A 12266-nucleotide genomic window follows, 5' to 3' on the forward strand; every position below is an offset into this window, starting at 1 on the left:
TCCTTTCGACCAGTGAGCAGTAAGGAGTTAGCTGAATCCAAGTGGGGGAGAACCCTCCGAGTATACAAGGGTAAGAGCACGCAGACCCAAAATGAATACACGACCTCGGAGAAGAAAAGATAGTAGTGCAGCGATTGATGGATTGAGGAGTTCAGGTTTGGGAGTTTGAGGAACTTCCTAACAGTTAGTTCATGTAATCGAGATGGTTAGTAGCTGGTTAGGAATCCAGGATTGGAGGAACTCCTGTAGGACTCTAGTGAGTCGGAATGAGGATCTTCAGAACGGTTAGCAAGAGATGCTTTCGTGTTAGTAGTCAGTGGTAGAGACGGCATGCAGGGTTGTATGGATTTAGGAGTTGGGGGTTTGGAAACTTCCCAACGATAGTTTCATGTATCCGGATTAGTAGACGGTTGGTTTGGGAACCAAGCCGAAGAATTCCTCGATGAAACGCTAAGTGTATCAAGGATATAAGATGTCGAGGTTGATGCAACATTCGATGACTAAGGGCTGGTTTTGAGAAATCCGGATAAGGAATCACTAGCAGGACTAGGGATAGTCAGGATGTCCTCGGAATAGTAGTTAGTAAAGCAGTCAGATAGTAGTATAGTGCTGTAAGTCTGCGAGGGTAGCCGTAGCATTCACTAGCAGTCAGATAGTAGTAGTGTTGTAAGTCTACGGGGCTAGCCATAGCATTCACTAGCAGTCAGATAGTGGTAGAGTGTTGTAAGTCTGCGGATGTAGCCGTAGCATTCGTCAATTAGTAGATAGCATGAGCGCGTTGTTTGGACGCGGGGGAAACAGTAGTACCCACCAGTTCGGGTGAAGCAGTGAAGATATGGGAATCCACGGGTTAGATTTCGAATTTCCTAAATGGTTCAGTTATGGTTAAGTCGGCGATTCGACAGTTGGATCATCACCACAGTTATGAGATCAGGGTAGCAGTGGACCGTTTAGGTTCGTGTATGTTAAGGGCTACCGTTAGTCTGGGAGCCATCATTTTTTTATTCGTGGAATTGATGATGTCAAGATGTGACGTTTGGACTTGATCGGTGGATCGGGAGGTTGTTAGAGCCACAGTGACAGGATAACTAGTGGAAACTAGTTCCAGAGAAAGATTTTGTTCAGAAGTCATGGGAGCGAATAAGTGAGGAGTCCTTAGACTCCACAGTTGAGTTGGAACTCGGTGTTGCAGATAACCGACAAATGATTGGAGACCAGGAAGGTCTTGAGATATTTTGGGAAGCAATCATATAGGCAGTTCGGTGCTTCAGTCAATTCAGTGTTTCAGGCAGTTCAGTGTTTTAGGCATGTTCAGTGTTTCATGCAGTTTAGTGTTCAGGCAGTTCAGTGTTTCAGGCATGTTCAGTGTTTCAGGCAGTTTAGTGTTTCAGGCATGTTCAGTGTTTCAGGCATGTTCAGTGTTTCAGGCAGTTCAGTGTTTCAGGCAGTTTAGTGTTTCATGCAGTTCAGTGTTTCAGACAGTTCAGTGTTTCAGACAGTTCAGTGTTTCAGGCAGTTCAGTGTTTCATGCAGTTCGGTGTTTCAGGCAGTTCAGTGTTTTGGATAGTTTCAGAGTTATGGACAGTATTAGTATTTGTGTTGGAGTGCAAGTGCTGACGGTATAGTTGGTTGATTTGGAAATGGCAAGTCCCTCTCAGCAGGATCAGTTGAGTCTTCTGCCAAGTATAAGTGATTTGTAAGGGTAATTAGGCAAGTAGCCTTTCTTTCAGGATGGAAGACTCAAGTTATTGGAAGTTGAGTAGTCAGATGAGAGATAAGCAGGCTAGTTCCAGCAGCATTGATTCAATATAAGTGGCAGAATGGATAGAACATTTATAGATAGTCGAAGTCCCTTCAGAAGTCGCTGGAAGCGACTAGGAGATTGCAATGGGGTGTAGTGACCGGTGGGAGTCCGATAACCCAGATATCGGTATATTAGTTGGACAAGGGTGGTCTCAGTGCATCCGGTAGGCGGATTAGGGGCAACATAAATTTCAGTCAGAGGCAGTAACGACAAGGGAAGTATGGTAAGAGGCAGCAAGTTGACAGAGGGTGCTACGCCTCTCACGGCAGGGTTGGATAATCTCAGAGGGGAGGGTTTGACCTTGTTGCGCAGCTCTCGTATGAGTCTTAACCGTTGCAGGGATGAATCTTTCACTCGAAGGATTATCTGATCCATTCGCTGGAACTCGGCGAGTCGGAGCGGGATCCGGGTACACTCGCTGACTCGCCGAGTCGGTCACCTACTCAATGACCCGGATCCCGCTCCGACTCGTCGAGTTCCTCCCTGGACTCGACGAGCTGACTCTTGATTTAAATCTTAACCTTTCTTTTCTTGGTCTTCCTGAATCTGGGTGTTACAACTCTCCCCCACTTAAACTAGACTTCGTCCTCGAAGTCCACCACGGCCAACTATTTCACAACCCACTTACTTCTTACCACTAGCTATGCACTGGACACTTTTCACTACTTTAACTTAGTATTGAGTACCCATCAATAAACTAGTCGAATTCTACCATAGTCTGCTTTCCATTACTGCCACTACTTTAAAATTTATGTTGTCCTTTATCCGCCTTCCGGATGAACCGAGACCACCCTGGTCCCTACTGATGTCCCCATATCTTGGTTACCGGACTCCTACCGGTTACTACACCCCATCGCAATCTCCTAGTCGCTTTCAGCGACTTCTGAAGATACCTCGACTATCTATAACTGTCCTACCCACTTTGCCACTCATACTGAATCGATGTTGCTGGAACCAACTTGCTTATCTCTCATCTGACTACTCAGCTTCCAATAACTCGAGCCTTCCAATTAGAAAGAAAGGCTACCTGCCTAATTATCCTTGCAGATCACTTATACTTGGCAGAAGACTCAACTGATCCTGCTGAGAGGGACTTTCCATTTCAAATCGACCAACTATACTGTCAGCACTTGCATCCCAACACAAATACTTATACTGGCCATCACACATAAACTATCTGAAACACTGAACTGCCTGCAATACTGAATTGCCTGAAACACTGAACTAACTGAAGCACTGAACTGGCTTAAGCACTGAACTGGCTGAAACACTGAACTGGCTAAAACACTGAACTGGCTGAAACACTGAACTGACTGAAACACTTAACTGGCTGAAGCACTGAACTGGCTAAAACATCGAACTGGCTGAAACACTGAACTGGCTAAAACACTGAACTGACTGAATGACTGCTTCCCACAACATCTCAAGACCTTCCTAGTCTCCAATCATTCATCGGTTATCTGCAACACTGAGTTCCAACTCAACTGTGGAGCCCAAGGACTCCTTACTTAGTCGCTCCCACAACTTCTAAACGAAATCTTTCTATGGAACTAGTTTCCACTAGTCATCCTGACACTGTGACTCTAACAACCTTATGATCCAATCGACCGGGTCCATACATCGAATACTGACATCATCAAATCCAGGACTAAAAATGGTGGCTCCTAGACTAACGGCAGCCCTTAACATACACGGACCCAAGCGGTCCACTGCTTCCCTGATCTCATAACTGAGGTGATGATCTACTCACAAATCACCGACTTAACCGTAACTGAACCATTTAGGAAATCCGAAATCTAACCCGTGGATTCCCATATCCTCACTGATGCACCCGAACTAGTGGGTACTACTGCTTCCCCCACGTCCAACAATGCGCTCATGCTGCCTACCATCTTGATAAAGGCCACGGCTACACCCGCAGACTTACAACTCTCTAATACTATCTGGCTGCTATTGAATGCTACGGCTACCCTCGCAGACTTACAACACTCTAATACTATCTGTCTGCTAGTGAATGCTATGGCTACCCCCATAGACTTACAACACTCTTCTACTATCTGACTGCTAGTGAATGCTACAGCTACCCTCGCAGACTTACAACACTCTACTACTATCTGACTGCTAGTGAATGCTACGGCTACCCCCGCAAACTTACAACACTCTACTACTATCTGACTGTTAGTGAATGCTACGGCTACCCCTGCAAACTTACAACACTCTACTACTATTCCAAGGACATCCTGACTATCCCTAGTCCTGCTAGTGATTCCTCATCCTGATTTCTCAAAACCAGCCCTTAGTCATCGAATGATGCATCAACCTCGACATCTTATATGCTCGATACACTTAGCGGTCCGTCGAGGAATTCTTTGGCTTGGTTCCCAAACCAACCTTCTACTAATTCGGATACATGAAACTATCGTTGGGAAGTTTCCAAAACCTCCAACTCCTAAATCCACATAACCCTGCATGTCGTCTCTGCCACTGACTACCTACATGAAAGCATCTCTTGCTAACCGTTCTCAAGATCCTCATTCCGACTCACTAGAGTCCTACAGGCAGTCCTCCAACCCTGAATTCCCAACCAGCTACTAACCATCTCGATTACATGAACTCATTGTTGGGAAGTTCCTCAAACTCCCAACTCTGAACTTCTTAATCCATCAATCGCTGCACTACTATCTTTTCTTCTAAGAGGTCGTGTACTCATTCTGGAACTGTGTGCTCTTTCACCTGTATACTGGGAGGGTTCTCCCCCACTTGGATCCGGCTAACTCCTTACTTCTCGAAAGGATTCCCCAACCTTCCTTCCATTAAAAGCGCGATTTGCTGTCCGCCAACGTTTACCTCTGTCGGCGCTCCAACTAACTTTTAACAGATTTGAACCATTCTTGCTATTTAACTGAGCACCCTTCAATCCTTAACTATATTTGCTTTGGGGACTGCATCCTAGGAACCTGCGTTTAGGGTGCACATCCTCAACCCACTTCTTTACTGTCCGTTGGCTACCTCACTAGAAGCTCTAAATCGTCACTACTAAGGATTTAACTAATCAATCCCGAATGATACCTTTCGAAAGTAGTGAGGCATTACTGATTCTTACACATACATGCTACAGTCACCACATCTGAAGTAACCTGATCTAGAGGGGACGACCTACAATTTTACCATTCTAATTCCAAGGTATTCAGATGGCATAAAACTCAGTCACAAGCAGGTAATATAATACCCCAACACTTATGCTTATTGATAACAATGCGGTAACATAACAATAATATCATGAATAATAACTGACAGGAAGGTAAAAGATACGTACCCCCATCATTCAGTGCTGCTCGAATCCTTGTTGAAATCAACCGGAAAACTTGGCTCCGAGTCGTGGGCGCCCTTTCCCAACCCTGATGTCTGTTGGTGGTTCTCGAAGTCCCACGGGCAGGAGCTGGCACCTGCCCTGCTGTATACAAACTCGGGCAGTGGGCCTTCTTGTGGCCCCTCTGACTACAATGGAAACATATCGGATCAAACCCCTGAGCGATGGTAACAATACAATCCCTGCTAAAATGGCCAATCCGGCCACACTTGAAACATCCAGCATCACCGCCACTTCTACTCCTGCACGCACCCTCGTGCATCCTACCACACTTCCCTCATCGACTGCGGCTCTGATAAACCCTCGATCTCGAATCCGACCCCTTAGGCCTCTTGCCCGAACCTGTGGCTACCTGAGTCTCATCTGTTTTCCTCTTCCTTTCCGACTCTCTACCGAATCATGCTCATGCGTTACTTCGTCAACCCCATCCATCGTCTGAACAACTGCTATCTGATCTTGGAGCTTCACGGTTAACCTACTAGTGACCCGTCCAACGACATTGGGCAGCTCCTCGCGAATGGCTCGCGCAACCTCCTTGACTATCCAATCATGCAGAGGTCTCTCCTAGAGACAGGGTTCCCCTCTCACTCCCGTCCCCTGTTGGAAAGAGCTAAAAATGGGATCTCCCTCCCTGATGGATCCCTGAACTCCATAAGAATCGGGCTCTAGACAAGCCCCAAACTGCCCTGAAACTATCCCGGCCCTAAAGGCCTCAAGACGACTGTCCAAAAGCTCCATAATGGCCTCCCTAACTGAACCAAATATCATGGGAGTCTGATCAATGATGTTGCGCATAATCTCTGCAGAAATAACATCTCTCATCTGATCATCAAACTTTCCGGCTCTAGAGCCTGAGCCAGATCCTTCCCCGGCACCTGAACTGCCAACTGATATCTCACGCAACGTCACCATGTTGGAAACACATCACAAATCTGATCAATATACATACCGCTGTTGAGGGATCTTTCGCACACTTTACTAGTTCCCTGGTTTTGCCTCAACCCCTCTTGAATTGAGTACGGATCCTATGCTTTCAGTAGTACGGGCTCATACTACCTTCCACATCTATCCGTACTTTCCTCAAGAGTTACCTCAACTCCACCAAGTCCCTTTTCTCTACTTCTAATATTTGCTACTCTCATCCTAGGCTTGCCCTAAGGAACCTCTGACTCTACCCCAACCAGTCCTCAGCTGCTGAAGGCCTCCTTGTAACGCCAATTAGCCACCACCTGAATACCATCACATGCAATGAGGCTCAAATAATCCTTCGAGTGCAAGACTCATCCTTATATTGGTTAGACTCAAACGAGAGTTGCGCAATAGGGTCAAATCCGGCACTCTGAGTTTATCCAATCCTGACCACATGTGACGTGATGTATTCACCTAATGGCTAACTCCCATCACTCAGAGTCCCACTAAGCACAAAGCAAGCAGCATTCGGATAAAGGAAACATACTCATGCAAACTATTCTCAAGAAACTGTACTAGCATACAATGTTCAACTCATACTATCAGGCATAACCTAAACAGGCTATCCTACTCCTGTCTACGCAATACTAGCATGCAACTCTCATAAGGATGAGACACATAAGCAGGCACATAAGGGATCCTCCTAGATCCTTAGTCCTATACTAGCATGCTGTTCTACTGAAACTGGAACTGAAATTGGAACTAAAACTGAAATTGAAACTGAAACTGAAAATCATAAACTTGTATGGGTAATTTGGGAGTACTTACTTGAGCTCGGCTGATTGCATGCACCACACCCTTTTTCTCTTTTCAAGTTATTTTCTTTCTAAATATTCTTTTCATTTTTTCTAAAACTCTTTTCTTTTCTCAAACTCCTTTTTACCAAAAATTCCTTTCGAAAATGTTTTTCTTTTGAAAACATTTTACCGTTTCCTTAGTTCGAGTCCAGACACACTCTCAAGTATGTCTGAATCCCTCAAACCAAGGCTCTGATACCAACTTGTAACGACCCAATTTTCATGACTAAAAATTTCTTTTAAAACATTACTAAAACCACATTTATAAACACCGTATCATAATTCATAACAGAATTTCATATTATTAATTTCAAACATAACTTATTATCAGAGTAAAACATCCCAGGCTAACTGGCTATGGTGTGTGCACTGCAACCTCTCCGAGCTCCTCTTTGAAAATTGAGTACCTGAAACCAAGAACTGAAATCGTAAGCACGAAGCTTAGTGAGCTCCCCCAAACTACCACATACCATACAAACATATAAGCACATACTAGGCCTTGCCCACTGCATCGGACCGAGGTCCGGATTAACTGGGGGCGTTGCCCCCTGCATCGGACCGAAGTCCGGAAACTAACTGGGACCTTGTCCCCTGCATCGGACTGAAGTCCGAACTAACTAGGGCCTTGCCCCCTGCATCGGACCGAAGTCCGAACTAACTGGGACCTTGTCCCCTGCATCGGACCGAAGTCTGGAACCGACTGCATCAGACCGCAATCCGGATCTTAACTGAACATAACATAGCATAACATATCAACTAGCATGAACACACATATACTGCATACTGCATCGGGCCATAGCCCGGAACACATAACACATAAATCATGTCTAAGCCACGAAGGCATCAAACATACTAACTACGACATCGGACCGAAGTCCGGAAACTACTACTAGCTAAACGGGTCGGCATTGTGGCCTTAGACCCGTTCCTACTGGAAGGAAACTCACCTGGTACTGCTGAACTTGCTAATAACCCACTGGCTGCTAACCGACAACCTTCTGAGCCGCTGCTCCTCTAGCTCTCTAACCTACCAATATCAAAATGATACTTAGTCTGACAGTCCTTCAAAAGTTAACTAAGTCAACTATGGTCAAAGTCAAAGTCCTAGTCACAGTCAACCTTCCAGGTTGACCCTACTCGCCGAGTCAGCCTACTGACTCGCCGAGTTCATAAGCTCTGAAATCCCTTTCATTCGCGACTCGACTCGCCGAGTCAGACCATGACTCGCCGAGTCTACTGATTTCCGAGTCCTGACCTGTCCACTCACTAGGTCCCCACTCAACTCACTGATCCGAGTCTTAACTCGAAGGGTTTGGGGTTTCGCGACTTGACTCGCCGAGTCCAAGAACAGACTCGCCGAGTTGTTCTTCCAACTCGTCGAGTTGCTGCCTAACTTCATCCAACTCGCCGAGTCCACCCATGTGACTCGCTGAGTCTCTTCAGTTCTTAATCCGTACAGTGGCTTTTCGAGCCATGCAGGGGCTCAAATCCATAGATCCATTCCTCTAGAGCCTAACCCCCACGTAAAGTGGCAAACTTTACATGTAACCAAGGAGTTATAGGGTTAGAACACTCTAGGGATAGGGTTTATAACAAAGGGGCTTCACCAACAACTTATTGGCCTAAACTTTATAAATTTCTAGGTTATTACCAACCTAGATCTGAGGTAGCAACCTCATATCTACTCCAAACTCGAAATAGATCTCATCCATACTCAAAATGCCCAAAAGTCAAACATATGATAGATCTAGATGCACATAAGCCCAAACAACAGACTATTACCTCAAATGAAAGCTCCAACTGAAGTAAATTCCGGATCTACACCACTCCTTTGCAGCAAAGCCCTTGATCTTCAAGCCCCTCTCCAAGATTCTCTCCTCTAAGGCTCTATTCTCTCAAATAATGAAGGCTCACTCAAATCTAGGGTTTCTGGAACTCAAAAGGGGAGTAAAGAGGTTGGGGGTGGGTTATAATGTGCTTTATATAGGGCACAACCTCTGGGATTAGGGTTTTTCTCCCCCATACCAGACTCGCCGAGTCCACTCGCTGACTCGCCGAGTCAGTCACTTACTCAATGACCCAGATCCGGCTCCGACTCGTCGAGTTCCTCCCTGGACTCGACGAGCTGACTCTTGATTTAAAGCTTAACCTTTCTTTTCTTGGTCTTCCTGATTCTGGGTGTTACATCCGACGTGGCGACGTCGCTTTTCTCGCTTGCGAGAGACAACGATCGGTATGGGAAGCTGATAATTGAAGAAGGCGGAGTCATTCCGTTGCTGAAATTGGTGAAAGAAGGGAAACTAGAAGGTCAGGAGAACGTTGCGTCTGCAATCGGATTGCTAGGTCGTGATCCTGAGAGCGTTGAATGCCGGTGTATGCTCGATGTTTGTTAAAATTCTCAAAGAAGGTCCCATGAAAGTGCAAGCAGTTGTCGCCTGGGCTGTATTGTTCGATTAACACAATTCATCAAACCCTAGAATCGTACAGGAAACCTAGCCCCCATATCTTTCTTCACACTTCACTTCCTCAAAGATCTATCGGTAATAAATCAAATTATTCTTTGCTTTATACTATTCCTATGCGACCTTCTAATCTCTTTGATCCAAGTTCTATTTAGGCTCCATCTGGAAGAAGTATATTTGTATGCGACCTTCTAATCTCTTTCATCTCGAGTCTCGAATTGCAACCAAAGTCTATAAGATTCTGCTACAATTGCAACACATGCATCACGTGGATCTGTAAAGCTTGAAACCTATTATTATAAAAGGGTATTAGAATTATGATTTTGAATAGATTATTGATGAGCTTGAAGATGGATTGTAGATATTTCATGTTTCTTTTGGATAAAATAAGATACCTTACCATGTCAAGCACAACTTGACTAGAGAGAAATTCAAACACTCCATCACTAGCAATCACAAAGAAATTAAAGATGATCTGGAGTAATATCCAATGCAACAATTTCTGGATTTGCTACAACACCAATTGTCTCAGCAATTGAATCACTAATGCTTCTTGTAAAAGCTGTTCCAGGGTACATCCCATTTGGGACCCACAACCTAGGAGGATCACCATCATCAACTTCTTCAGTGTCCCAACATTGCACATCTGGATTCCTTAAACCTTCAATCTGATCCAATGTAAGAACTCTTACCCCACATAATATAACCCTTTCAAGCTCATCTTCTCTAAATGGAGTTTGATCTATTGACAAATCAACTGCCACAATTTCTGTCCCCCTTTTTTCAGCTATAATAGCTCTTGAATCACCTGAATTAGCAACAGTTTCCAGTGGAACAAAATCATAAATGACAAGGTTAACCAATTTTTAAACAACCTAAAGAAAGGAAACCTAATATGATTCTTGTTAATGATATCCAATTTGAAGCTAACTTTTATGTTTCGATGGAACAAGTGACTAAGCATCCTATGGCCAACAAGGATGATGACGGGGCATTTATATCTTCTGGACGAGATCCTCCTAGTTTCCTTTGGCAGGTAGTAATTAATTAACACTCTTTCACCAACTTCCTAATTATTCTCATCTTACATGATATTTAATTTTTAAGACCTTAATTTATGAATCTCATCATTATTTAATTGTTTTAAAAACAAGTTTCTACAATGTTTAATGAGTGGTGTCGGATACGTGATCGCCATGGTGTCAATGATGTAGCTCGTGCTCATTTTGTTCATCAAAATGTATTGTCAAGAGCTGATGATATGCTAAACTGCTTTTTCCGCCGCCTTATGGTGATTCTGATAACTCATGTCCCTTGTCCTTTACTCTCAAACACACACACACAATTATAAGGAAAAAAACCATATCTTGATCACTTGTGATATTATTAGGAGCTTGGTGTGTCACACTATCTATCTTCTTAAGGGACCAATGAAGAAGCAAATTTATCATCTTTCCTTACGTCAACCAAATGGCAGCTAGATCTGGTGATGCAAAAGTGTTGCAGCTTTCATCATCGCCTTTAAAAAAGCCATCAAATCAATCACCACATCCTCCATCACCCAACACCATAAGACCAATTAGTCAAGAACAAGTAGTACCCAATTCTAGTGGTCATTTAAACACAATGTTACCCCATAATCAGTATCAAGTGCCACCTGTCCGCCAATCAGCTTCACCCCTTGCTCAGATGCTGACTCAGCAAAAACAAACTTTACAGGCGAGTTACAAGTCGTCTCAATAAGCTTTCTCACAGCTTCAATAGCAATTGTAACTGTAACTTTTCACACCTCAGAAGAATCTTCAACCTACTGCTGCTGCCAGCCTTGAAATGTAACTGGATTGAGTAGATGTCGCCTGATGGATATAAGTACTACAACAATAGTAGAACTGGCAAAAGAAAGGTAAGTTTTATTTATTTATTTATTTTAAATAGATTGATATGTTGAAATACATACATACATACACACATACAGTGGAAGAAATCGGAGGAATTGGCTTTGTTTGAACAACAACAGAAGCCTCAAGAACAACAACAACAACAAGAAGAACAACAAAAACAACAACAACAGAAAACTTAGAGTCTTTCACACAGTCAAGGACATCAGCAAACACAAACTCTCACTCAAGGTGTGCCACATCAGTAAACTCAGATTCCACAGTTTCGGAATCAGATGCAATTCCAAGCACATGGGTGACACCCTCAACACTTGCAAAATCTCGTGTAAGTTAGTTTTAGGATCATTTGATTTGAGTTTGTTTGTTTGAACATGTGTAGTATTAACAAGGTCACCTCTTGAAATTAAGCTCAGACCTTAAAGCAAGTGAAATCGAATAGCATTAACAGGGTCACCTCTTCAAAATAAACTCCATTATGTCGTTTATTAATATATGATTTTGAAGATATCCTTTACTAAAAGGAAACAGCAAGTAAGATCATGATTAATACATATATACATAGTAAAAAATCAAAACTTTCAAAGTTATCACATTCTAGTTTATTTTTAGTTAGTTCTTCTCATCGACACAGTAATGGAAGAGAAAATTAATATAATGTTACTATGTATATATGTATTAATCATGATCTTACTTCTTGTTTCCTTTCAGTAACAGATATGAGATCCAATTTGGTTTCTCCTAATTTGGGAACTACTTTCCTTTCATGTAGCCAAAGAATTATACCTCCTAAAGTGGGAATTTTGAGATCCAATCCATCACAGAGCCTGAAATTTCTTGTATTAATCATAATCTTACTTGTTGTTTCTTTTCAGTAACAGATATGCAGGGCAGACAGCACTCCAACATGTTTGACTGTATTCTTATACGTTTTGACGTTCACATTCCCATAGTGATCTTGACAAAGTT

The 12266-nt window shown here is 43.4% G+C and overlaps 1 pseudogene; it reads right to left on the reverse strand.

Moving 5' to 3' along the window:
- Nucleotides 1-875: 875 nt before the first annotated feature.
- On the reverse strand, nt 876-10247 carry LOC111917105 (protein phosphatase 2C and cyclic nucleotide-binding/kinase domain-containing protein-like; annotated as a pseudogene).
- Nucleotides 10248-12266: the final 2019 nt, after the last annotated feature.

Source organism: Lactuca sativa, chromosome 8 (genome assembly GCF_002870075.4).
Source record: "Lactuca sativa cultivar Salinas chromosome 8, Lsat_Salinas_v11, whole genome shotgun sequence".
Classification (NCBI taxonomy): domain Eukaryota; kingdom Viridiplantae; phylum Streptophyta; class Magnoliopsida; order Asterales; family Asteraceae; genus Lactuca; species Lactuca sativa.